This window comes from Protopterus annectens, chromosome 6.part1, assembly GCF_019279795.1.
Source record: "Protopterus annectens isolate FY-2018-M chromosome 6.part1, PAN1.0, whole genome shotgun sequence".
In the NCBI taxonomy this organism is placed as follows: Eukaryota; Metazoa; Chordata; order Ceratodontiformes; family Protopteridae; genus Protopterus; species Protopterus annectens.
Window position 1 is genome coordinate 131,392,534 of NC_056738.1, and position 26,273 is coordinate 131,418,806.

Sequence of the window (26,273 nt, forward strand, 5' to 3'; positions counted from 1 at the left end):
AGAAACAAGAGCAATGTGGAAGAAAGATAGCTGGTTCCAGAAGTCATAGGAGCAACAGGCCTGATAACATATCTAAATACGATTGTAGATTCTTTTAACAATCCATGTAACCCCATATGAACTGCAGGAGGAATCATTACTGGGCACATTGCTGGTGCTGCAAAGAGCACTTCTGGCTGACAAAGATTAAAACAATACTAATTTCATGAACTTTAATCGTAGTTTGACTTAGGAATGGGGTCCATTCCCGTCATGGTATTAGAAACCCAAAAGTCTTGCAGAAATTAAAAAAATGGAGACTCCTTATCAACAAGGACATAAGCAACCTTCAAACTGTAGACCCAATCTAATTTGGTTTCATTAAGGGTAGATCATTCTTACTAAACCTGGTGGACTTCATTGAGAAAGGCATCAAAGTCCTGGCTGAAAGTAAGACAGTGCATACCACCTATATTGACCTGACCAAGGCTTTTCACACAACCCCCCACTCAGGTTTCAATGAAGAACTCTGAATCAGGGATTTCTGGATAAAAGTATTAACATCTTTACCATAAGATTTAGCCATGAGTAAGAACTATTTATATGAGCACCCCAAACAGACACCAGCCTGGTTAATAGGAAAAAAACAATACTCCTACTTAGGAGTGAACCTGCAAGCTATCCTAAAAGCTATGAACCAATAACTTCCCTTCTGACTAAACTATACGCTGGAATTTATGCTGACAGAGTTTATAGATGAGCAGAAAGTGGTAATATGCGGTTTGAAAGCACACAAATGAAATGGCAGGAATTCTGTGGAAGTCTGGTACTGCAAAACATTGGTAGAAAGGTTCTGACAGTGTTATTGCTCACAGAGTGGCATCACCACCAGGACATTCTGCAAGTTAGGAAGGATGAAGTCAGATATCTCAAATACTGAAAGAATATAGTCACTAGATGGCTGAGAGCACACATTGTACAGTATGAAGTGTTTCAGGAAGGACATAGAAAAGTACAGGGGACAGAGAAGTAATGGAAAAAAAATCAGGATGCTTCTCAGTGGCTTTATGAAAAGCAAAGTTTTAGACCATGATGGAAAGGTTAAATAGTCTCTTTTTATGAAGATTAAGTAGCATGTCTTTAAGTGATATAAAGACAGGATTTAGAGGATTCTGAACTAGACTCTATCCTCTCTCTCTCCCCTTGTCTACTACCAAGGAAAAAGTATTGCTAATGCAATATAAAGCCAGAATCACTATCCAGATGTAAATCCATATTTTAATGTTCTTAAACTCCTTAACCTCACACCTTATATGTCAGCCATTTTTCCAAGTAGTATGATTAGATTGTGTCATTTTACTCTTAAATGGTTAATTATCTTAATGATGTTTTGTTCAGCTCATTCAGTGTATTACTAGTTTGGATTAATAATAACCAAAATGTCTACTGTAAATAATCATTCACAATTATGATTGTATTCTCCACAAGTTGTACTGTAACAATGTATTTATTAGTTTTATATATAAATATATATGTTTTTTTAATTGCTGGACCTTTTCCCACAAGGCATCCACCGAAAATAGTTTGTTGACTCAGTCACATTTTCCCAGTCACCAAATGTCAATTAAACTATAAATAAGTAAGTCGTTCAGCACTTGACAGATTAGTCATTCTGGGAATGCTGGGTGATGCTTCCTGAAACCTATTTATTTAGTCCAGTATTTTAGAAACTCAGGTTAGCTAATATGATTTTCTCTCATATCACTTTGCAAGTAAACAATGTTGGAATACAAAGGTAACTCAAACAGAAGTAGATTACATGCATTAAGTTTAACATAACTGCAAAATGCATTTCTGTTCTTTAGTGGTTGTCATAAGACAAAAGGCAGACAATGATGTAAGGTAAAGTGAAAGATTTAGTTGGACCATGTTGTGACTTTGGTAACAGAAAAATATGTAAAGGTTAACAGTAGAGAAATCGTTTCCATTCACACACACATACATACTACTCCTTTCATGCACGCACTCTTCGTTCTCACCTGCATTGTGCACTCTGACTCGTACACTCATACTCAGTCTTTTCTGAATTCACAGACATACACACTGCTTTCACGCACTCACAGTTTATTCTCTCATGTATTACTCACTCTTTTTCATGCACACACTTTCACGGTCACTTCTGCATTCAGAAACACTTACATACTGCTTTCATGGATGCATTCACTCACAGACATGCACACAAACACAAAAACTCAAACCTACTCATACACCATGCCTTTTTTTTCCTAATCAGCCAAACATGGAATGTCTGCAAATGTTTGTGTGCGGCCGGTAGTAAAGCTGTCTGTTGGATCATTTAACTGACCCTGACATGGAACAAATGACCTCCTATAAGAAAAAAAAGTGCAAGTTCCATAAAGCAGTAGGGAGGATGTGCAGCTAACAACTGGCTGAAACCCTATCCAGGTATAAACTGAAAAAAAAGTGCAAGTTCCATAAAGCAGTAGGGAGGATGTGCAGCTAACAACTGGCTGAAACCCTATCCAGGTATAAACTGAAAAAAAAGTGCAAGTTCCATAAAGCAGTAGGGAGGATGTGCAGCTAACAACTGGCTGAAACCCTATCCAGGTATAAACTGCACCTTTATAAAGTTACCGATTAAACTCTTTGTTACCATCAAGTCTGAAGCAGAAAGCATCATCGGTAATGTGTGTTTTAAATGCACTAGTAAGCAGTGAAAACCACTTAGAGACAGAGTTGAATTTTCAGGTAAAAGCAAAAGAAAGTTAAATTGCACACAAATTACTTCCGATGATTGAGGGGACAGAAACAAACAGGAAAACTTTATTTGTGCATAAACGCTGGATTAACAACTGGTCTTATTTCAGTAGCTGTAACCCCCCCCCCCTTATTTGTGGCTCAGTCATGATAGAGTGTCTGGACAGGTTTGAGGCACAGTGAGGAGGTAAGCATACCTCTTAGCTGCTGCTGCTATCGATCACATCACTCTGAGACCTCACTCTGTGTATGTTTTTCTCTGTCTCTTTCTCTCTCTCACACACACACACACACACACACACACACACACACACACACACACACACACACACACAGTTTCTGCTTTCATGTAGGCAGAATTCATTCACAAATGCAGACACAGAAATTTATTTTTGTTTGGTGTATTTGTATTTTACACTCGGTAAACAGCAAAACCACTGCTTAGGGAGTGTAAAATAATCTCTCGATGAACATGCCTCGCTGCCTCATACTGGATCTCAATACTCACTCTGTCATACAGACAAAAGCAGTCCGTTCTGCATTCACACACACAAACACACACAAATTCTGCTTTCATGCACGCATTGCTCATTCTCTCCTGCATTGCTCTCTCGCTCTCATACATAGAAAGTCTTTTCTGCATTCACACAAACATACTTTCTGCTTTCATGCATGCATTCACTCACACGCAAACAGGCAGAAACAATAATGCACTTATATGCACACACACTTAGGTATTGGGGACCATTACTGTGTACATTTATGCATTTGGAAACGGGAAATGGCGAAAACGTGAAAAATGATTCATAATGCATTTGGGGAAGAACACCATGGACTGATTTGTCAGCAGTTTAAAAAATGCAATGTACTTACCAAATCAGTAATAGCAGCTTGTCTATTTGGAAACACTTTGGCTGCAGTTTCGCCAGAGGAAGTACTTGCTCCGATACAGTTTTTACTCCTGACAGAAACAGTAGTTGTTAGAGAGTTACGCAACAAGTTTTGCACTGATTTATAGCAGCTGTTAAGCGGCCCAACCTCAATAATGCCTACGTAACAATGTGGGTGGGACATGGAGAGAGAACTACTGATATGACTATGTCGAAAGTGGAGACAAATTCCACCTGAAGGGATGCGATACAACAGAACGGGGGATGGGCTTTTCTGCCCTACGCTACGGAAGTGGTGAAAAGTAGAAACAAAAAGCTTTTCAGTGCATTATGTCAACTGCATGTGGCTAGTCTGATTTTACAGGGATAAAAGAAAATTTGCGGTTGAGTTTATATGTGGTTGAGTCCGGAGTTTTCCTTTAAACATGAAATCAGCTTTTCAAATATTCTTTAAAAAAGTATCTATTAAGACCATCAGGTCCCAAAGGTGAATTTTGATTTTAGTTAAGTCTTGCTTTACTATTTCTTCATTCATATCGGCAGAAGTGTTTCCAACTATTATGGGTAAATAATTTCCCCAAAATCCCTTGGGAGTAATTGCTAAACAAACCAACTGCAAACAAGTTCACTAATGTATTTGAGTCAGTAATTGTTTAGGACCCATCTTTCAAAGCTATACTGGAAGAATCATCTAGATTATAATGTCTTAAGTGTTTAAATAAACTTTAGCTATTACCCTTCAAATTGGCCGCTAAATATACCTCATAATTAGATCAAACTCTTTTAATAGTCCCCAGGTACATTTTTATGAATTTAGTAGGAATGAAAATCCTTATGAGGTATTTGCTTCCCACAAGAAATACAATTATTAACTTTTTCTGACATCGGTCTGGAGCAAGAAAAAAAAAAAAAAGGTTTCCCCAACAGGGTACATAGCTTTTAATGAAGACTTCGGATCTGAAATTCGAACACGAAAATCTCAGGAGTTGGCCGACCGGCACTTGCGAACTGCTTCTGCTTCGGGCACCACGCGGCAAGAAAGACTGAAGAAAATGGCATCGGCTGCATCTTTTATACCCCTGGCGCACTGATGTCAGGGAAGAGGCGACAGCAACCGACGCCGGACCTAGACTTTGTAATTCAGGCCGACTGAGGTTAGCCTGCTAGCAGGATAAAGTACAGTTTTGTACCTACCATAAATGTAGATGTTCGAGTGCTAATACAGCTGCAGTCATAACAGATGGGTTTTCCTGCCGTCAGGTGGGTCCTCGGTCGGCCAAATTCCAAAGTCTAGGTCCGGCGTCGGTTGTCGTCGCTTCCTCCCTGACGTCAGTGCGACAGGGGTATAAAAGATCCAGCCGACGCCATTTTCTTCAGTTTTTCTTGCCCCAGATGTCACGTGCCCCCAGAAGGAAGGCAATACATAAAATTATGTAATAATGCAATGCAATATAATCAAAAAACAGTAGTTGCAAGCAAATACACCATAAAAGAATACCCCAATCAGGTTGTATGAGGAGGTTGTTAGCCGTTAGGCCTGTCCCAAGAGGGGAAGGAGGGAGGGAAACCTGGACTGCAGCTGTATTAGCACTCGAACATCTACATTTATGGTAGGTACAAAACTGTACTATGTTCATCGTGCATACAGCTGCAGTCATAACAGATGGGTAGAATCCCAAAGCTAAAAAGGGGTGGTAGGCACTAGGTGCAACTAGGGGAGCCAGGATGCCCTGCAAGACTGCAGTGGCAAAGCCTGCTCTAGATTTGGAGTATAATGGTAGGTGATAGTGCTTGGAGAAGGTATGTACAGAACTCCAAGTGGCTGCTTCCAAAATATCTTTGGTAGGAACTCCCCTGAGGAAAGCTGCACAGGTAGCTGTGGCCCTTGTGGAGTGAGATCTGATGCCTGCAGGTACAGTTTTACCATGAAAAGAGTAACAAAAGCATATGCAGTGGGCTATCCACTTTGAGATTGTCTGTTTGGAAATAGGCTTCCCTTGAGCTCCTGCAGCATAGGACACAAAGAGTTGCTCTGATTTTCTGAAAGGCTTTGTTCTGTCCAAATAATAACGCAGCTGTCTGTGAATGTCCAAGGAATGTAGTAGTCTCTCCCCTTTGTTTTGAGGATTAGGGTAAAAGGTAGGTAAGTGGATAGCCTGATTCAAGGCTATCCTGGATACTACCTTTGGCATAAAGGAAGGATTGGTTCGTAAGGAAACTCTGTCCTGATGGAAAATGATGAAAGGCTGCACAGCCATGAGGGCTTGTAGTTCCGAAACCCTGCGAGCTGAGGTGATTGCCAGGAGGAAGGCTGTTTTCCAGGACAAATATTGCAGTTCTGTTGAAGCAGCTGGCTCAAAAGGAGGCACGGTCAGTTTTTTTTTAGAATGAAATTGAGGTCCCAAGCAGGTACTGGTTGTTTCCTTGGGGGTTTTATATTCTTAGCCCCTCTGAGGAACTGCCTTAAGAGGGGGTGAGAGAATAAAGGAGGATCAGTGTTGTATCCTGCAGAAATGGCTGAGGCATGGATTTTGATGGAGGAGAATGAAAGTCCACTGCTTAGCCTCTCAGCTAGGTACTGTAATATTTGAGGTAAATTCAGTATTCCAGGATTCTGACCCTTTTTCTCATTCCAGGCACAAAACCGTTTCCATTTTGCAGAGTAGGCTTTTCTAGTAGAAGGCCTTCTGGCCTTCAAAATGACATCCTGCACCTCCTTGGAGAGTAGGGCCTGTTGTGAATTTAAGGAATCTTCCATGCGGCTAGATTGAGTGTTTTCAGCTGACTGTGAAGAGTTTTGAAGTTGTGCTGAGTCTGTAGAAGAGGCATTAGAGGCAGGATCCATGGTGGGGAATGCGTCAGGCTTTTCAGGAGTGGATACCAGTGTTGTCTTGGCCAGTCTGGAGCAATGAGAATCATCTTTGGTCTGTCTGCTCTGGTTTTTAATAGAACTTTGGGCAGCAGAGGGAGAGGTGGAAAGGCATAAACTGTCATCGTTGTCCAACTGAAAGAGAGTGCGTCCACTTTCCAGGCCTGTGGATGAAAGGTCCTTGAGCAGAGTTTTGCCAATTGGTGATTTCTGTGGAAGGCAAAGAGATCTAGGTCTGTCCTTCCCCATGCTTGAATTATCTTTGTGAAAACTTGAGGATGCAACTTCCATTCATGTGGATCTGTCATATTTCTGCTTAGGTTGTCTGCCAGCATGTTTTCCTTGCCTGGCAGGTACTGTGCTTGAAGTTCGATTTGTAATTCCAGAGCCATGCTCCAAAGAGACATGGCTTGCCTGCATAGGGGGTATGAATGGGTACCTCCCTGTTTGTTTATGTACCACATCACTGTGGTGTTGTCCATCCTTAACAATAGCTGGCCTGGATGCAGTAGGTCTTTGAAAGCTACAATAGCTTTTATTACTGCTAGCATTTCCTTTTGATTGATGTGTAGGTGCTTTTCTTTTTGGGACCATTTGCCCTGAATGCATCGATCTGTCATGTGCACCCCCAGGCGTAGTCCGAGGCGTCTGTTGTGATGACTTGATTTGCTTGAGGCTTGCAGAATGGGAGACCTGTGTTTCTTTGGCGTGCTTGAGCACACCACAGAAATTCCTTTTGAAGACATGGAATTAGTGGTATTATTGTTTCCAAACTGTGGCTGTGTTGAGACCATAGGTTTTTCAGGTACCATTGAAGTTTCCTCATATGCAGTAGGATGCAAGATGCCATGAATCCCAGAGCCTGCAGGATTTTCCTTGCAGTCAGCCTGGTGAAAGTTGCCAGTTTTCTGAAGTATTGAGTTAGTTGCCCTTGTTTTGTTTCTCTGGCGTGAGGTAGGCCATCTGGGTGTTTGTATCCAAGCTGGCACCCAGGAAAATTATTGTTTGAGAGGGTATTAGCCTTGATTTCTTTTTGTTGACTGTGTATCTCAGAGAATTCAACAACCGTATTACAAACGCCAGATGTTTCAGAAGTATGTGCTTGCTGTCCGCTTGGATCAGGCAGTCGTCCAGATATGGGTATATTTGTATCCCTTGAAGTCTGCAGTAGGCGATTACTGATGCCAGGCATTTCGTGAACACTCTGGGCGCAGTAGATAAGCCAAAGGGCAATGCAGAGAATTGATAATGGGTTGAACCTGCAAGAAATCTGAGGTATCTTCTGCAATCTTGTTTGATTGGGACATGCAGGTATGCCTCCTTGAGATCCAATGTTACCAGCCAAGACTCCTTGCCCAGCATGGGAAGAAGCTGCTGTAATGTGAGCATCTTGAATTTTGGCACGAGTAAAAATGTGTTTAGGATGGATAGGTCCAAAATAGGTCTCCAATCTTTTCCCTTTCTTGGTACCAGGAATAGTCTGGAATAAAAACATTGACCCTGTTCTTGTACAGGTACCTCTTGAATAGCTTTCATGTCCATGAGATCTGAAATTTGTTTTTGTGCCTCTGCCCTTTGATTGTGTGGCAGGTTTGGCATGCCTCTCATTTTTGGAAGGGTGTGAAAGTGGAATCTGTAGCCTCTGTCTATAATGTCCAGGATCCATTTGTCTTTTGTGACAATATGCCAATTTTTCGAAAATAATGCCAGTTTTCCACCTAAAGGTGCTGCCATTTGAGCCTTGCTTGGCATGCAAAGGGAAAGTCATTGGTTCTGCTTTCTGAATGGCTGTGAACTATCCTCACCACCTCTTTGTGTGGGTGCTTGCCATTGTCTGCCTCTAAACGATCCTTGAGATTGCCCTCTGCCCCTCAGGCGCCTGTATCTACCTCTTTGGAGTCTGTCCGTGGCTGGAAAGGACCAATTTTTGGAAGGCCAATTTCTACTGAAACGTGGAGGTTGTACCTGTAGGAAATCTTTTACTGTTTGCATTGATTTTGCCTTTTCCTCCATTTTCTTTAATACCTCCTCAGCTTTAACACCAAACAATACATCTTTTTGCAGAGGGGCATCTAGTAATTTAGCTTTGACATGATCTGGTAAGGTTTGCTCTTTGAGCCAGGCATGTCTACGTATGACTGATCCTGTAACAGCAGCTCTACATGAGGCCTCTAAAGCATCAAAACCACATTGCAAGGTATGTTTACCCACTTGTTCTGCACTATGTATCAAATCCTGCAACTCCTTCAAGTCTGGTTGTTCAGGTTGTGACATTTTGCTTCTCAACTGTGATAACAGTTCCATATGTTAAAGTACCAACAATTTCTGACAGTTTAATGCTCTCATGGTTAAAGTGGCCGAGGTGTATACCTTTTTCCCCCACCTTTCTAAAGCTCTGGAATCTCTCTCTGAAGGTAATGGATTTTTAGCAGTGGAGGCCTTAATTCCCTTGGGACCCTGTGATATAGTTTCTGGGTCAGCCGCATGGCTTATGTATAGGAATTGGTGTGAGTCAGGAACCCAGTAATACCTGTCAGGCTTGACTAGAGCTGGAGGTAAAGAATCTGGGTTAAGGCAGGCCTCCGAATACACATCATCTAGAATGTCTAAGACAGGAGGTATAGCCAGAGGCCTGTGCTGAGGGAGCAAGAGGAAATCCCTAAGCCTTTTCTTGGAGTCTGAGTACTCTTGGCCTTCCCAGTGGAAGTGTTCCCTCAAGGTATGTAAAGTTTCCCCAAAAGAGTAATCCTCAGGGGGGGAGACAGAGGGAATGGACTCCTCTGCATCAGAATCTTCAAAAGGGGAGTAAGAATGTTCCTGGTCTTCAGAATGTTCTGAAATAATGGAGGCCTGGTCCGAGGAGGGGGATTCTTCCTCCAGTCTGGGTCTTTTGTCAGGGGGGGTTGAGAACCCCTGATAAGAGTAATCAAATCCTCAGCCATTTTGAGCATCTGCTTTTTAGGCATGGGGCCTTGAGAAGGGCCCTGTGGAGCTTGTCTTTTAGTATGCATGGCTGATTTAGACTTAGTGAAAGCCTTGATGGAAAAAGAAGAGGAAGGCCTGTAGACACCTTGAGAGGTGGCAGGTCTGTCTAAACTCTGAGTTTCACCGCCAAGAGTGGCTTCGGTATCTGTAGTTGGGGTGTGGGCCGAAGAGCCTGCGACCTCGTGCACAGAAGACACCGCCAATGAAGCGTCGTCGGTAGTCAGGGGCTGCGTAGGCGCCTCACTGAGAACCGGACCACCTGCAGTCGGCTTTGGCGTAGTGTAGGTAGAAGTCGCGGACCTCGTAAGTCGGTCCTTATCTTTGCGTCTTTTACTCAAACCTGGAGTCGGGGTATCCAACGACATAATGTAATTAAATTTTTTGCCAAAATAGTGTTGGGCGAACTCCACCCGACGCTTAATAGTGCGTCTGTTGAATGTAGCACAAAAACAACAGGCCGAGACGTCGTGGTCTGGGCCTAAGCAAGGAATGCAGAGGGAATGAAAATCCTTATGCGGTATTTGCTTCCCACATGAAATGCAATTATTAACTTTGTCTGACATCGGTCTGAGGCAAGAAAAGTTTCCCCAACGGGGTACTTAGCTTTCAAGAAGACTTCGGTTGAAAAATATTCGTAATCTCTGGAGCTGGCCGACCGGCACTTGCGAACTGCTTCTGCTTCGGGCACCACGCGGCAAGAAAGACTGAAGAAAATGGCGTCGGCTGGATCTTTTATACCCCTGTTGCACTGACGTCAGGGAGGAAGCGACGACAACCGACGCCGGACCTAGACTTTGGAATTCGGCCGACCGAAGACCCGCCTGACGGCAGGAAAACCCATCTGTTATGACTGCAGCTGTATGCACGATGAACATCCCAAGTGTAATGACTGCAACAGTGAAACAAGAAGAACATCTTCAAATTCCACCAAGGATGTCTATCACCCTTACAGGGTCTTTTTACTCCAACTGGAACATGATGGTCTATAAAATTATTAACAAAATTATAAACACCATCCTAGTTCTCACTTACATCTTTATTTTCAAAACTAGCATACCAGTCCCAAGTTTAAATAGCCTCCTTAACTGACTCAAAGATCAATAATTTTTTTCATTATTTCATAATGCTTAAACAACTTAGGACATGTGAAAACAACCTTAAAGCTTACATGGAACGCATTATCATGGAGTGGGTGGAGCTTCCCATCCAGGACCTTTTTTACTAACATCCAGATTTAATCTATTAGAGATCCAAACATCATCCAATAAGTTAGTTCCACTAGTTGCCTCATTCACTATTTTTTGCACAATCATTTGTGAAACACTCAGTTATCAGAGAGTTTAATATCTCGGCACCTCACCTAAGTGTCATGTTTAATCATAGCCTCACCTCAGGCTTCGTGCCCACTGAGTGGCACACAGCTACAGTTATCCCACTCCGCAAGGAAGGATCCACCTTGGATCCCGGGAACTACCATCCCATCAGCCTGACGAGCCTGATCTGCAAGGACATGGAATGCATTATCATGGAAGTTATAAGCAAAGACATCGGCAACCTTCAAACACTGGACCCCACCCAGTTTAGGTTTGTGAAGGGCCGATCTTGTCTCCTGAACCTAACTGACTTCTTCTAATCAGTCTCCAGAGCTGTGGACGATGGTAAGGTGGTATACACAGCCTATCTGGAATCATAGATAAACTTACTAAGCTGGACATAAATCCTTACGTCACTCGAAGGGTTGCCAACTGGCTTACTGACAGAACCCAGACTGTAAAAGTAGCAGACTCCAAATCCAGCTCCAGACAAGTGGAGTACCTCAGGGTTCAATCCTGGGACCACTCTTGTTTGGCATCTGAAGTACAGGCCAACACTACGGGACTCTGGCTAACAAAGTTCGCAGATGACTGCAAACTGGGAGCCATTGCTGAATCTCCAAATGATGTGGATATTCTACAAAAGGGCATTACAGAAACATATGCTTGGTGCCAGAGCCATGGGCTCAAGCTTAATGCCAAGGAATGTATAGTTATCCCCTTTGGGAAAAACCATGTCCCATGAATTACCACATAGGTGGCAGTACACTAAACACCGAAAGTGTGATGAGAGACTTAGGGACACAAGTGGACAGTGATCTCACCTTCGATAACCACATTGCCACAACAGTCAGGAAATCCTTCTATGTGGCACACCTCATCATGAAGGGCTTTTCATCCAGAAAAAAGGAGGTCACTGTCCCACTGTACTCATCCCTCATTAGACCCATTATAGAGTACAACGCCCCATTTGGTATGTACCTCACAAGACATCTGCAACAGCTGGAAAGGCCGCAGAAATACCTCACTAAAAGAATCACAGGCCTAAAGCAGATGCCCTATGCTGACCGTCTAAAAAAAACTCCTGCTATACTCTGTGGCATATCGTCTACTCAGAGGTGATCTCTGCTTAACATACAAGGCCAAGTTAAACCCTGAGCTGCTGGACATGCTCCACTTAAAGAAATCCCAATCCTTCCGAGCCACATGCTCCAGGGATCTAAACCTCATCACTATGAACAAAACATGCTGGAGGGATAGGTTCCTGACCCAGAGACTCCCCATACTCTGGACTAGACTGCCCATACATGTCAAGCAGAGTGCCTCCTTGGCCCTCTTCAAAAGGAACCTTGACGATTCGATGGGAGATAGGAATTAATCCCGGGGATCACGTCAGTCGCCCTGCTAGACAAGGGTCCAGGGAAGTAAATATTGTGGGAAGAAATATCCAGGGAATTGTTATGGCTAGGGTTATACAGACCCTAGGGCCGATAGCCTAGTACCAACCTATGATGCATCTGGAGCTACCCAGTCTACATTACGACCATTTAGGTCCCCAGTAATTAAATCCAACTCATCAAGAAAACTCTTCCTAATAACATTTAAAAGTTGCTTCATCCATCTCCTTTGAAATACTAGGAGACCAGTTATTACTATACCCATTTTGGTTCCACTGACATCAATACTCACTATGAGAAGTTCTGAGACCATGTCATTAAATTTTGTCACAGAATCATACTTACTGGTTACATAGCTAGAGACCCAACCTCCTCTCTTATCAGTTCTAAAACTGTGATGACCAGAGGGACTTGGTATTTTTAACTGGTCTGTTACTGCAACTGAACCAATTTTCTGTAATCAATAACACATCAGTTCTGTCATCAGATATACAGGTCTCTAAATTTTCTAAATTATTATATAAACTGCCAACATTTAAAAGAAGACATTTCAAGCTTGTCTTATTATTATCAGTTACAATCACTGACTTTACTCTAAAAATTTTAATTAATTTAGTCAACTGAATATAAATTATCCTACTGCCTAAATTACTTGAGTGCAACTTGTCCTTATTAAAGAACTTATTTTTTTTTTCATCAAACAATTCCCAAAGATATATTAGTTGAACAGGATTATATAAAGATAACTTCAAACTCCCTGAGGGATATCCATCACCCTTGCAAGGTGTTTCCACTCCAACTGGGAAATGATGATCTATCAAAGTAGTCACAGCTTATCCAATTTGTGAAAGGTCCTGCTTGTCTTCTAATCTCACCGTGAAAACATGGAATTGGAAGATCACTGAAAACCCACTTAAATTTGAAATGTTTACTCAAATAAATAATGTCATTTAAAGCTATTTGGAATGCATCATCATTAGTACTTCTGTTACATCCACACACAATGACAAGATCACATCTCTTTCATTTTATTTTTATTTATTTATGGACATTTGTTAACCGGGTTTGTCCATCTGGACTTGTGGCCCATTTTCATTTTGTAAATAAGCATTTGATACTACCTTTCATATCTGACATATTACTACAATTAAAATATTAAAACAGTTCTACCACCTTTTGTTTCAGCAGGTGTAGAACGCCTGACACAAAGGGATGCACATTTTTAGACACAAATTTCCAATTTTTTCAAGCCTGACATCTACTTAGCAATAAAACCAACTGTGCAGTGGGGATAATTCAGCCACAGATAACTACTTATATTCCATCCTGATAATTCCATAACTACTCTTCCAAAGCAAAAAGACCAGGATGTTATAGCACTTTGCCAACAGATGCGCACACACTCATTTGGACTAATATTGTAACACTTTTCAACACTGCAGAATGAATGAATTATACTTTACACAGCAAAAGGAAGAAAGTACAGTTGTGTACCTACCACAAATGTAGATGTTCGAGCGTATTCACTGTTGCAGTCATTACACTTGGGTTATCCTGCTGGCAGGCTACCCTCAGTCGCCCTGAATTCCAAAGTCCTGGTCCGGCGTCGGTTGCTGTCGCCTCTTCCCTGACGTCAGAGCGCCAGGGGTATACAAGATGCAGCCGCCATTTTCTTCAGTTTTTCTTGCCCCAGATGTCAGGTGCCCCCAAGAAGGTAGGCGATACATACTGCTTATAAAAAATATACAGTAAAATAAAAACAATACCTTCATCTACAAGCAAATACACCACATAGGTTGTATAGGATAGAGAAGTATAGATAAGTCCCAGCAAAGAAAGGGGGATGGAGGGTGGGTAACCTGGACTGCAACAGTGAATACACTCGAACATCTACATTTATGGTAGGTACACAACTGTACTATGTTCATCGTGTTTCACTGTTGCAGTCATTACACTTGGGTTGAATCCCAAAGCTGAGGTAGGGTGGCTGGGTCGAAATAGGATTAGTAGTGGTTATGAGGCCATGCAGAACTGCAGTGGCAAAGCCTGCTCTGGATTTAGAATGAAGAGGTAAGTGGTAATGTTTGGTAAAAGTGTGCACTGAACTCCAAGTTGCAACCTCCAAAATTTCCTTGGTTGGTACTCTTCTGAGAAAGGCTGCTGAAGTAGCTGCTGCCCTGGTAGAATGTGGCCTAATATTCTTAGGTACTGACTTGCCATGCTGTGCATAGCAGAAACAAATACAGTGTCCTATCCATTTTGAAATTGTCTGCTTTGAGATAGCCTTTCCTTGTGATTCTGCAGCATATGCTACAAACAGTTGCTCAGTTTTTCTGAATGCTTTTGTTTTGTCCAAGCAGAAGGGTAGTTGCCTGTGTATGTCCAAAGAGTGCAGAAGTCTCTCCCCTTTATTCTGGGGATTTGGATAAAATGTTGGCAAATGAATGGTTTGGTAAAGAGCCACACTGGATACTACCTTTGGCATAAATGTTGGGTTTGTCCTTAGAGAAACCCTGTCCGGATGAAAAATGATAAAAGGTTCCACTGCCATTAATGCCTGTAACTCTGAGACTCTTCTTGCTGAAGTTATTGCTAGGAGCAGAGCAGTTTTCCATAAGAATTTTATGTCAGCTGTATTGGCTGGCTCAAAAGGAGGTATTATGAGCTTTTCTAAAACAAAGTTGAGGTCCCATGTAGGTATTGGTGCTCTCCTTGGGGGTCTTATGTTTTTTGCCCCTTTGAGGTACTGTCTTAGCAGTGGATGAGAGAAAATAGGAGGTTCCGTATTGTAATGAGCTGAAATGGCAGAGGCATGGATCTTAATTGATGAGAAGGATAGGCCTTTGTCCAGCATCTCAGTTAGGTATTGTAAAATCTGAGGAATATTTGGAATAAGTGGTTCAAGTCCTTGTGCCTGGTTCCAAGCACAGAATCTCTTCCATTTTTCTGCATAAGATTTCCTGGTGCTGGGCCTCCTGGCTTCCAAAATGACATCCATAACAGCTTTAGAGAGAGGTGTGTTCTGAGTGGCTATATTATCCGCCATGCAGTCAAATTTAAGGTTCTGAGTTGGCTGTACAGGATCTGATTGTTTTGTTGAGTCAGAAGTTGAAGAATTAGAGGTAAAGTCCAGGCTGGGCCTTAAGACAAGCTCTTTAGGATTGGGTACCAGTGCTGGCGTGGCCAGTCTGGGGCAATCAAAATCATTTTTGGCTTCTCTTGTCTGACTTTTAGGAGCACCTTGGGAAGGAGAAGCAGAGGTGGAAATGCATAAACTGTTAGGGTTTTCCAGCTGAAAGATAGAGCATCCACTTTCCATGCTTGTGAGTGATAAGTCCTTGTGCAGAATCACTGTAGTTGGTAGTTGTGAGGGGAGGCAAAGAGATCTATGTCTGGGCATCCCCATTTCCTTGTTATCATGCTGAAGACCTGTGGATTTAGTTTCCACTCGTGTGGGTCTATGAGGTTTCTGCTTAGTTCGTCTGCCAGAGTATTTTTCTTTCCTGGCAGGAATTGTGCCTGCAGATGTACTTGATAGGTCAGTGCTGTGTTCCACAAAGTCATGGCTTGCTTGCAGAGGGGGTAGGAATGTGTGCCCCCTTTCTTGTTTATGTACCACATAACTGTGGTTTTGTCCGTCTTTAGTAATAGCTGTCCTGGATGTAGTTAGAGCCTTGAAGGCTGTCAGGGCATTCTGTACAACTAGTATCTCTTTTTGATTGATGTAAAGATGCATTTGGTCCATGGGCCATGTGCCCTGAATACATTTTCCTGCCATGTGTGCCCCCCAGGCATAATCCGATGCATCTGTTGTTAGTGTCTGCCTGGCTGTGGGTAAAGTGAAAGGTTGTCCCTTGTTGTGGTGACAGGCCAGTGCCCACCATCGAAACTCCTGTTGCAGGCAGAGAATAAGAGTTATTATTGTTTCCAGGCTGTGGCAATGTTGAGTCCAAACACTTTTTAGGTACCATTGTAGCTTCCTCATATGCAGTCTTGCATATGGAGTTAGCAGGATGCAAGATGCCATGAAGCCCAAAGCCTGCATAATTGTTCTTGCAGGTAGCTGGGTCTTTGTTGCCATCCTTTGAAAGTAATGAGTCAGTTGCCTTTGCTTGTCTGGCATGAGATAAGCCATCTGGGCAGTTGTACTTAAGCTTGCACCCAGGAATATTATCTCTTGAGAGGGCAATAGTTTTGATTTCTTTTCGTTTACTGTGTACCCTAGGCAAATTAGTAATTCTTTTACAAACGCCAGATGCTTTAGTAGAATGTCCTTGCTCTCTGCTTGAATAAGGTAGTCATCCAAGTAGGAATATATTTGAATTCCTTTTTGTCTGCAAAATGCAATTACTGGTGCCAGGCATTTTGTGAAGACCCTGGGCGCAGTAGATAAGCCAAAGGGCAGTGCAGAGAATTGGTAATGCATTGAACCAGCTATGAATCTGAGGTATCTTCTGCAAGATTGTCTGGTTGGGACATGCAGGTATGCCTCTTTGAGGTCCAAAGTAACTAGCCAAGCCTTCTTGCCCAGCATGGGTGGAAGTTGCTGCAGTGTCAACATTTTAAATTTTGGAACATCCAGGAAAGAATTTAGAAATGACAGGTCCAGTATAGGTCTCCAGGCTTTGTCCTTTCTGGGTACCAAGAAAAATCTTGAGTAAAATCCTTGCCCCTGTTCTTGCTGTGGTACTTTTTGAATAGCTCTCATGTCCATGAGAGCAGAAATTTGTTTTTGTGCCTCTGTCCATTGGTTTTGTGGCAGGTCTGGCATACCTTTTGACCTTGGTAGGGTGTGAAAGTGGAACCTGTAACCCTGAGAAACAATATTCAGTACCCATTTGTCCTGGGTGATCATGTGCCAATTTTGTGAGAGAAGTGCTAGTTTTCCCCCTAAGGGTGCTGTCAAAAGGTAAGTGCTTGGCTTTTGTAGAGGGAAATCATTAGGACTGTTTCCTATAAGGTTGTGATTTGTCTTCTCCGCCTTTGGCGGCTGAAGCACCCCATTGTTTAGGTCTGTATGTGCTTTGGGGCTGAGATCTGCCTCTCAGGCGTCTGTATCTGCCTCTTTTTGGCCTGTCTGACACTGGAAAGGACCAATTTTTAGAAGGTCAGTTCCTGCTAAATCTAGGTGGCTGAACCTGTAAGAAATCCTTTACTGTCTGCACTGATTATGCTTTATCCTCCATTTTCTTTAACACCTCTTCTGCCTTAACACCAAACAAAGTATCGGAGCATCCAATAATTTTGCTTTAACATGATCAGGTAAACTTTGTTCTTTTAACCAAGCATGCCTTCGAATGACAGAGCCTGTAACTGCGGCTCTGCAAGAAGCCTCTAATGAATCAAAACCACATTGCAAAGTATGCTTTCCCACTTGTTCAGCTGCATGCAATAAATCCTGCATTTCCTTATTGTCAGGACATTCTGAGCTTGAAAGCATTTTCTGTTTTAGCAAAGACATTAGGTATTGTTGATATTTAAGCATGTGAAACTGGCAGTTTAAAGCCCTTACAGCTAAAGTAGCAGAAGTGTAAACTTTTTTCTCCCCATCTATCCAGTGCTCTAGAATCCCAATCAGAGGGAACAGGGTTTTTTGCAGTGGAAGCCTTGACCCCTTTGGGACCCTGAGAAATTGTTTCTGGTTCAGCAGCAGGGTTTTTATAAAGAGATTTATGAGAGTCTGGGACCCTGTAGTACCTATCTGGCTTGACTGGTGCAGGGGGTAAAGAATCAGGAGACAAACTGGATTCAGAAAAAACATCATCAACAATATCTAGTACAGGGGGTTAGCAAGGGGCCTGTGCTGAGGCAGTAAAAGAAAGTCTCTGAGCCTTTTCTTGGATTCAGAATAATCCTGGCTCTCCCAATGGTGTGCAGGGTTTCCCCAAAAGAGTAATCCTCAGGAGGAGAGGCTGAAGGGATAGATTCTTCAGCATCAGAGTCCTCATAGGGAGGAAGAGAATATCCCTGGTCCGAAGAGGAATCAGAGGAAATAGAAACCTTGTCAGAGAAGTCATAGTCAGTGTCTTGCCTAGGCCTTTTATCAGGAGGGGGATGGGAACCCCTGATCAAAGTAATTAGGTCCTCGGCCATTTTAAGCATCTGTTTCTTTGGCATGGATGACTGTCCAGGAGAATGCTGTACTTGTTTCTTTGTCTTTAATGGTGTTTTAGACTTTGCCTTGGCTGCTGAAGTGGACTTGATAGTAAGTTGTGTAGGTCTGAAAACACCCTCAGAAGCTGATGCCTGCTCAGCGGCTCCGGACCCATCTGAGGGAATAATTTCCATAGGCCCAATACCTTGAGTTTCCAGCCTAGATGTCTCCATGTGGGAGTTGGAGGCGGCCTGTGGCTCTGAGGTAGCGGGTGTCAGGGGCTGCAAAAGTGCCTCACTGAGAACCGGCGACTGGCCTAGAAGAAGCTTCGTCAGTTTTGGACCTCGGATGCATGTCCTTTTCTTTGTCTTTGCGTTTTTTTATGAATTCCCGTCATCGGTTGTTCCGACGGCATTATGTAGTTAAACCTTCGGCCAAGGTAATGTAAAGCAAAATCAAACCGACGCTTAATAGTGCGTTGGTTGAATCTAGCACAAAACTGACAACTAGCAACGTCGTGGTCAGGACCTAGGCAAGGATTACAGTAAGACTGAAAATCCTTATGAGGTATTTGCTTCCCACAAGAAATACAATTGTTAACTTTTACTGACATCGTTCTGGAGCAAGAAAAAGTTTCCCCAACTGGGTACTTAGCTTTATGGAAGACTTCGGTTCTGAAATTCAATTTTGACAATCTCAGGAGTCGGCCGACTGGCACTTGCGAACTGCTTTTGCTTCAGGCACCACGCGGCAAGAAAGGCTAGAGAAAATGGCGTTGGCTGCATCTTATATACCCCTGGCGCTCTGATGTCAGGGAAGAGGCGACCGCAACCGACGCCGGACCAGGACTTTGGAATTCAGGCCGACTGAGGGTAGCCTGCCAGCAGGATAACCTAAGTGTAATGACTGCAACAGTGAAACACGATGAACATCTGTTAACCAGTTTTATGAAGAGTACAGAGGGAAGAAAGTACAGTTGTGTACACTTACCATAAATGTTGATGTTCGAGTGTATTCACTGTTGCAGTCATCACTTGTGGGTTTATCCCTGCTGGGTAGCCCTCGACCGACTTGTATACCAGAGTAAAGATAGTCCCAGGCAACCTGCAGCCGATGCAGGAGGGACAGACGACAGGTCATCAGTGGTATAAAACAGGGCAGCTGACGCTATTACATTAGTTTTTCTTGCCCCCAACCTATAGGAGCCCTGCTCAGAAGGCCTGAGGACAGCCAACCTGGTGTGAAGGAAACCGAGAGAAATAGAGGGGGAAGGAGGGAGGGAAAACAGGACTGCAACAGTGAATACATTCCAACATCTACATTTATGGTAAGTGTACACAACTGTACTATGTTCTTTGTGTTTCACTGTTGCAGTCATCACTTGTGGGAAGATTCCCAAAGCTGAAGGTAGGGTGGATGGTAAAAGGGAAGGAATAGAAGAGCAGGCTTGCAGTGGTCTAAGTCAGGGCTACCATGCAATGCAGGACTGCAGAGGCAAAGCCTGCCCGGGTTTTGGAGAAAAAGAGGCAACTGGTAGTGTTTGGTGAAGGTGTGGATGGAAGTCCAAGTGGCAGCTTCTATGATGTCCTTGGCAGGAACCCCTGAGGAAAGCTGTGGAAGTAGATGCTGCCCTACTGGAATGGCTTTGGACTGGCTTGAGAGGAATTTTCCCATGGAAGTGCTAGAAGAATTGGATACAGTTGGATATCCATTTAGAAACTGTCTGCTTGGAAATAGGTTTCCCATCTGCCCCTGGGGTGAAGCTGACCAGGAGCTAGTCAGTCTTTCTGAGAGACTGGGTTCTATCCAGATAGTATTTAAGTTGTCTGTGCACATCTAGTGAATAAAGGATTCTTTCCCCCCTGTTCTGAGGGTTAGGAAAGAAGGTGGGAAGATGTATGGCCTGATTCAGTGTAACGTCAGACACCACCTTAGGCATAAAAGAGGGGTTAGTTCTAACAGACACCCTGTCTGCATGGAAGATAATGAAGGGTTCAATGGCCATGACAGCCTGCAGCTCAGAAACTCTCCTAGCTGAGGTTATGGCCAGGTGTTTTAGTTCTGCTGAGGCAGCTGGTTCAAAGGGAGGTAAGGTCAATTTTTCCAAGACATAATTCAGGTCCCAGGCAGGAGTGGGTGGCCTGATGTGAGATACCCCTCTAAGAAATTGTTTTAGCAGGGGGTGGGAGAAAGTACAGTTTTGTACCTACCACAAATGTAGATGTTTGAGTGCTAATACAGCTGCAGTCATAACAGATGGGTTCTCCTGCCGTTAGGCGGGTCCTCGGTCGGCCGAATTCCAAAGTCTAGGTCCGGCGTCGGTTGTCGTCGCTTCTTCCCTGATGTCAGTGTGACAGGGGTATAAAAGAACCAGCCGACGCCATTTTCTTCAGTTTTTCTTGCCCCAGATGTCACGTGCCCCCAGAAGGAAGGCAATACATAAATTTGTGTAATAAAGCAATGCCATATAATCAAAATACAGTAGTTGCAAGCAAATACACCATAAATGAATACCCCAATCAGGTTGTATGAGGAGGTGTTTGCCAATAGGCCTGTCCCAAGAGGGGAAGGAGGGAGGGAAACCTGGACTGCAGCTGTATTAGCACTCAAACATCTACATTTATGGTAGGTACAAAACTGTACTATGTTCATCGTGCATACAGCTGCAGTCATAACAGATGGGTAGAATCCCAAAGCTAAGAAAGGGGTGGTAGGCACTAGGTGGAACTAGGAGGAGCCAGGATGCCCTGCAAGACTACAGTGGCAAAGCCTGCTCTAGTTTTGGAGTATAATGGTAGGTGGTAGTGCTTGGAGAAGGTATGCACAGAACTCCAAGTGGCTGCTTCCAAAATATCTTTGGTAGGAACTCCTCTGAGGAAAGATGCAGAGGTAGCTGTGGCCTTTGTGGAGTGAGATCTGATGCCTGCAGGCACAGTTTTGCCATGAAAAAAGTAACAAAAGTGTATGCAGTGGGCTATCCATTTTGAGATTGTCTGTTTGGAAATTGGCTTCCCTTGAGCTCCTATAGCATAGGACACAAAGAGCTGTTCTGATTTTCTGAAAGGCTTTGTTCTGTCCAAATAATAACGCAGTTGTCTGTGGATGTCCAAGGAATGTAGTAATCTCTCCCCTTTGTTTTGAGGATTAGGATAAAAGGTAGGTAAGTGTATAGCCTGATTCAAAGCTACCCTGGATACCACTTTTGGCATAAAGGACGGGTTGGTTCGTAAGGAAACTCTGTCCTGATGGAAGATGATAAAAGGCTGCACAGCCATGAGGGCTTGTAGTTCCGATACCCTACGAGCTGGGGTAATAGCCAGAAGGAAAGCTGTTTTCCAGGACAAATATTGCAAATCTGTTGAGGCAGCTGGCTCAAAAGGAGGCAAGGTCAGCTTTTCTAGAATGAAATTGAGGTCCCAAGCAGGTATTGGTTGTTTCCTGGGGGGTTTTATATTCTTAGCCCCTCTGAGGAACTGTCTTAAGAGGGGGTGAGAGAATAAAGGTGGATCAGTGTTGTATTCTGCAGAAATGGCTGAAGCATGGATTTTGATGGAGGAGAATGAAAGTCCACTGCTTAGCAGCTCAGCTAGATACTGTAATATTTGAGGTAAATTCAGTTTTCCAGGATTCTGGCCCTTTTTCTCATTCCAGGCACAAAACCGTTTCCATTTTGTGGAGTAAGCTTTTCTAGTAGACGGCCTTCTGGCCTCCAAAATGACATCCTGCACCTCCTTGGAGAGTAGGGTCTGTTGTGATGTTAAGGAATCTTCCATGCGGCCAGATTGAGTGTTTTCAGCTGACTGTGAAGAGTTTTGAAGCTGTGCTGAGTCAGAAGAAGAGGCATTAGAGGTAGGGTCCATGGTGGGGAATGCGTCAGGCTCCTCAGGAGTGGGTACCAGTGTTGTCTTGGCCAGTCTGGAGCAATGAGAATCATCTTTGGTCTGTCTGCTCTGGTTTTTAATAGAACTTTGGGCAGCAGAGGAAGAGGTGGGAAGGCATAAACTGTCATTGTTGTCCAACTGAAAGAGAGAGCGTCTACTCTCCAGGCCTTTGGATGAAAAGTCCTTGAGCAGAATTTTGTTAATTGGTGATTTTTGTGGGAGGCAAAGAGATCTATGTCTGGCCTTCCCCATGCTTGAATTATCTCTGTAAAAACTTGAGGATGCAACTTCCATTCGTGTGGATCTGTCATATTTCTGCTTAGGTTGTCTGCCAGCGTGTTTTCCTTGCCTGGCAGGTACTGTGCTTGAAGTTCGATTTGTAAGTCCAGAGCCATGTTCCAAAGTGATATGGCCAGCATGCATAGGGGGTATGAATGGGTTCCTCCCTGTTTGTTTATGTACCACATTACTGTGGTGTTGTCTGTCCTTATCAATAGTTGACCTGGATGCAGAAGGTCTTTGAAAGCTATAATAGCATTTATTACTGCTAGCATTTCCTTTTGATTGATGTGAAGGTGCTTTTCTTTTTGGGACCATTTGCCCTGAATGCACCAATCTGTCATGTGCGCCCCCCAGGCGTAGTCCGAGGCGTCTGTTGTGATGACTTGATTTGCTTGAGGCTTGCAGAATGGGAGACCTGTGTTTGTTTGGCATGCTTGAGCCCACCACAAAATTCCTTTTGAAGACATGGAATTAGTGGTATTATTGTTTCCAAACTGTGGCTGTGTTGAGACCATAGGTTTTTCAGGTACCACTGAAGTTTCCTCATATGCAGCTTTGCACATGGGATTAGTAGGATGCAAGATGCCATGAATCCCAGAGCCTGCAGGATTTTCCTTGCAGTCAGCCTGGTGAAATTTGCTAGTTTTCTGAAGTATTGAATTAGTTGCCCCTGCTTCTCTGGCGTGAGGTAGGCCATCTGGGTGTTTGTGTCCAAGTTGGCACCCAGGAAAATTATTTTCTGAGAGGGTATTAGCCTTGATTTCTTTTTGTTGACTGTGTATCCCAGAGAATTCAACAACATTATTACATAAGCCAGATGTTTCAGAAGTATGTGCTTGTTGTCCGCTTGGATCAGGCAGTCGTCCAAATAGGGGTATATTTGTATCCCTTGAAGTCTGCAGTAGGCAATTACTGATGCCAGGCATTTCGTGAATACTCTGGGCGCAGTAGATAAGCCAAAGGGCAATGCAGAGAATTGATAAAGGGTTGAACCTGCAAGAAATCTGAGGTATCTTCTGCAATTTTGTCTGACTGGGACATGCAGGTATGCCTCCTTGAGGTCCAATGTTACCAGCCAGGACTCCTTGCCCAGCATGGGAAGAAGCTGCTGTAAAGTGAGCATCTTGAATTTTGGTACGAGTAAAAATGTGTTTAGGATGGATAGGTCCAAAATAGGTCTCCAATCTTTTCCCTTCCTTGGTACCAGGAATAGTCTGGAATAAAAACCTTGACCTTGTTCGTGAGTAGGTACCTCTTGAATAGCTTTCATGTCCATGAGATCTGAAATTTGTCTTTGCGCCTCTGCCCTTTGATTGTGTGGCAGGTTTGGCATACCTCTCATTTTTGGAAGGGTGTGAAAATGGAATCTGCAGCCTCTGTTTATAATGTCCAGGATCCATTTGTCGTTTGTGACAATATGCCAATTTTTTGAAAATAATGCCAGTTTTCCGCCTAAGGGTGCTGCCATTTGAGCCTTGCTTGGCATGCAAACGGGAAAGTCATTGGGCTTGCTTTCTGAATGGCTGCGAACTATCCTCACCACCTCTTTGTGTAGGAGCTTGCCATTGTCTGCCTCTAAACGATCCTTGAGATTTCCCTCTGCCCCTCGGGCACCTGTATCTACCTCTTTGGGGTCTGTCCGTGGCTGTAAAGGACCAATTTTTGGAAGGCCAATTTCTACTGAAACGTGGAGGTTGTACCTGTAGAGAATCTTTCACTGTTTGCATTGATTTAGCCTTTTCCTCCATTTTCTTTAATACCTCCTCAGCTTTAACACCAAATAATACATCCTTTTGAAGAGGGGCATCTAGTAATTTAGCTTTGACATGATCTGGTAAGGTTTGTTCCTTGAGCCAGGCATGTCTACGTATCACTGATCCTGTAACAGCAGCTCTACATGAGGCCTCTAGAGCATCAAAACCACATTGCAAGGTATGTTTACCCACTTGTTCTGCACTATGCATCAAATCCTGCAACTCCTTCAAGTCTGGTTGTTCAGGTTGTGACATTTTACTTCTCAATTGTGATAACAGAAACTGTTGGTACTTTAGCATATGGAACTGGCAGTTTAACGCCCTCATGGTTAAGGTGGTCGAGGTATATACCTTTTTTCCTCACCTTTCTAAGGATCTGGAATCTCTCTCGGAAGGTAATGGATTTTTAGCAGTGGAGGCCTTAATTCCCTTGGGGCCCTGTGAGATAGTTTCTGGGTCAGCCACATGGCTTTTTTATAAAAATTGGTGTGAGTCAGGAACCCGGTAGTACCTGTCAGGCTTGACTGGGGCTGGAGGTAAAGAATCCGGGTTAAGGCAGGCCTCCAATACACATCATCTAGTATGTCTAAGACAGGTGGTATAGCCAGAGGCCTGTGCTGAGGTAGCAAGAGAAAATCCCTAAGCCTTTTCTTGGAATCTGAGTACTCTTGGCCTTCCCAGTGGAAGTGTTCCCTTAAGGTATGCAAGGTTTCCCCAAATGAGTAATCCTCTGGGGGGGTGACAGAGGGAATGGACTCCTCTGTATCAGAATCTTCAAAAGGGGAGTAAGAATGTTTCTGTTCATCAGAGTGCTCTGATATAATGGAGGCCTGGTCAGAGGAGGGGGATTCTTCCTCCACTCTGGGCCTTTTGTCCGGGGTTGAGAACCCCTGATAAGAGTAATTAAATCCTCAGCCATTTTAAGCATCTGTTTTTTAGGCATTGGGCCTGGAGAAGGGCCCTGTGTAGCTTGTCTCTTAGAATGCATGGCTGCTTTAGACTTAGTGAAAGCCTTGATGGAAAAAGAAGAGGAAGGTCTGAAGACACATTGAGAGGAGGCAGACCTGTCTACATTTTGAGATTCACCACCAAGAGTGGCTTTGGTATCTGTAGTTGGGGTGTGGGCCGAGGAGCCTGCGACCTCGGGCACAGAAGACACCGCCAATGAAGTGTCGTCGGTAGTCAGGGGCTGCATAGGCACCTCGCTGAGAACCGGACCACGTGTAGTCGGCTTTGGCATGGTGTCGATAGAGGCCGCGGACCTCTTGTGTCGGTCCTTATCTTTGCGTTTTTTAGACAAAACTGGAGTCGGAGTATCCGACGACATAATATAGTTACATTTTTTGCCAAAATAATGCTGGGCGAACTCTGCCCGACGCTTACTGGTGCGTTTGTTGAATGTAGCACAAAAACGACAGACCGAGACGTTGTGGTCTGGGCCTAAGCAAGGAATACAGAGGGAATGAAAATCCTTATGCGATATTTGCTTCCCACATGAAATACAATTATTAACTTTGTCTGACATCGGTCTGAGGCAAGAAAAGTTTCCCCAACGGTGTACTTAGCTTTCAAGAAGACTTCGGTTGCAAAATTTTCGTAATTTCAGGAGTTGGCCGACCGGCACTTGCGAACTGCTTCTGCTTCGGGCACCGCGCGGCAAGAAAGACTGAAGAAAATGGCGTTGGTTGGTTCTTTTATACCCCTGTCGCACTGACGTCAGGGAAGAAGCGACGACAACCGACGCCGGACCTAGACTTTGGAATTCGGCCGACCGAGGACCCGCCTGATGGCAGGAGAACCCATCTGTTATGACTGCAGCTGTATGCACGATGAACATCAAAGGCTGCTCTGCATGGGAATGGGCAGAGATAGCGGAGGCATAAATTTTGATGGAAGAGTAAGATAATCCTTTTTGCACTAGCTCCACCAGGTAGTCTAGAATCAGAGAGAGATACCAGGGAGCTGCTTGTACCCTTAATTTGGCACCAGGCATTGAATCTTTTCCATTTTGCAGAGTATGACTTCCTGGTGCTGGGCCTACTGGTCTCCTT

General features: G+C 43.7%; 1 protein-coding gene across 1 annotated transcript in view; it reads right to left on the minus strand.

Moving 5' to 3' along the window:
• Positions 1–26,273, minus strand: part of CIR1 (corepressor interacting with RBPJ, CIR1) — an 823,643-nt gene that overhangs the window by 217,120 nt on the left and 580,250 nt on the right. The window lies entirely within an intron of this gene.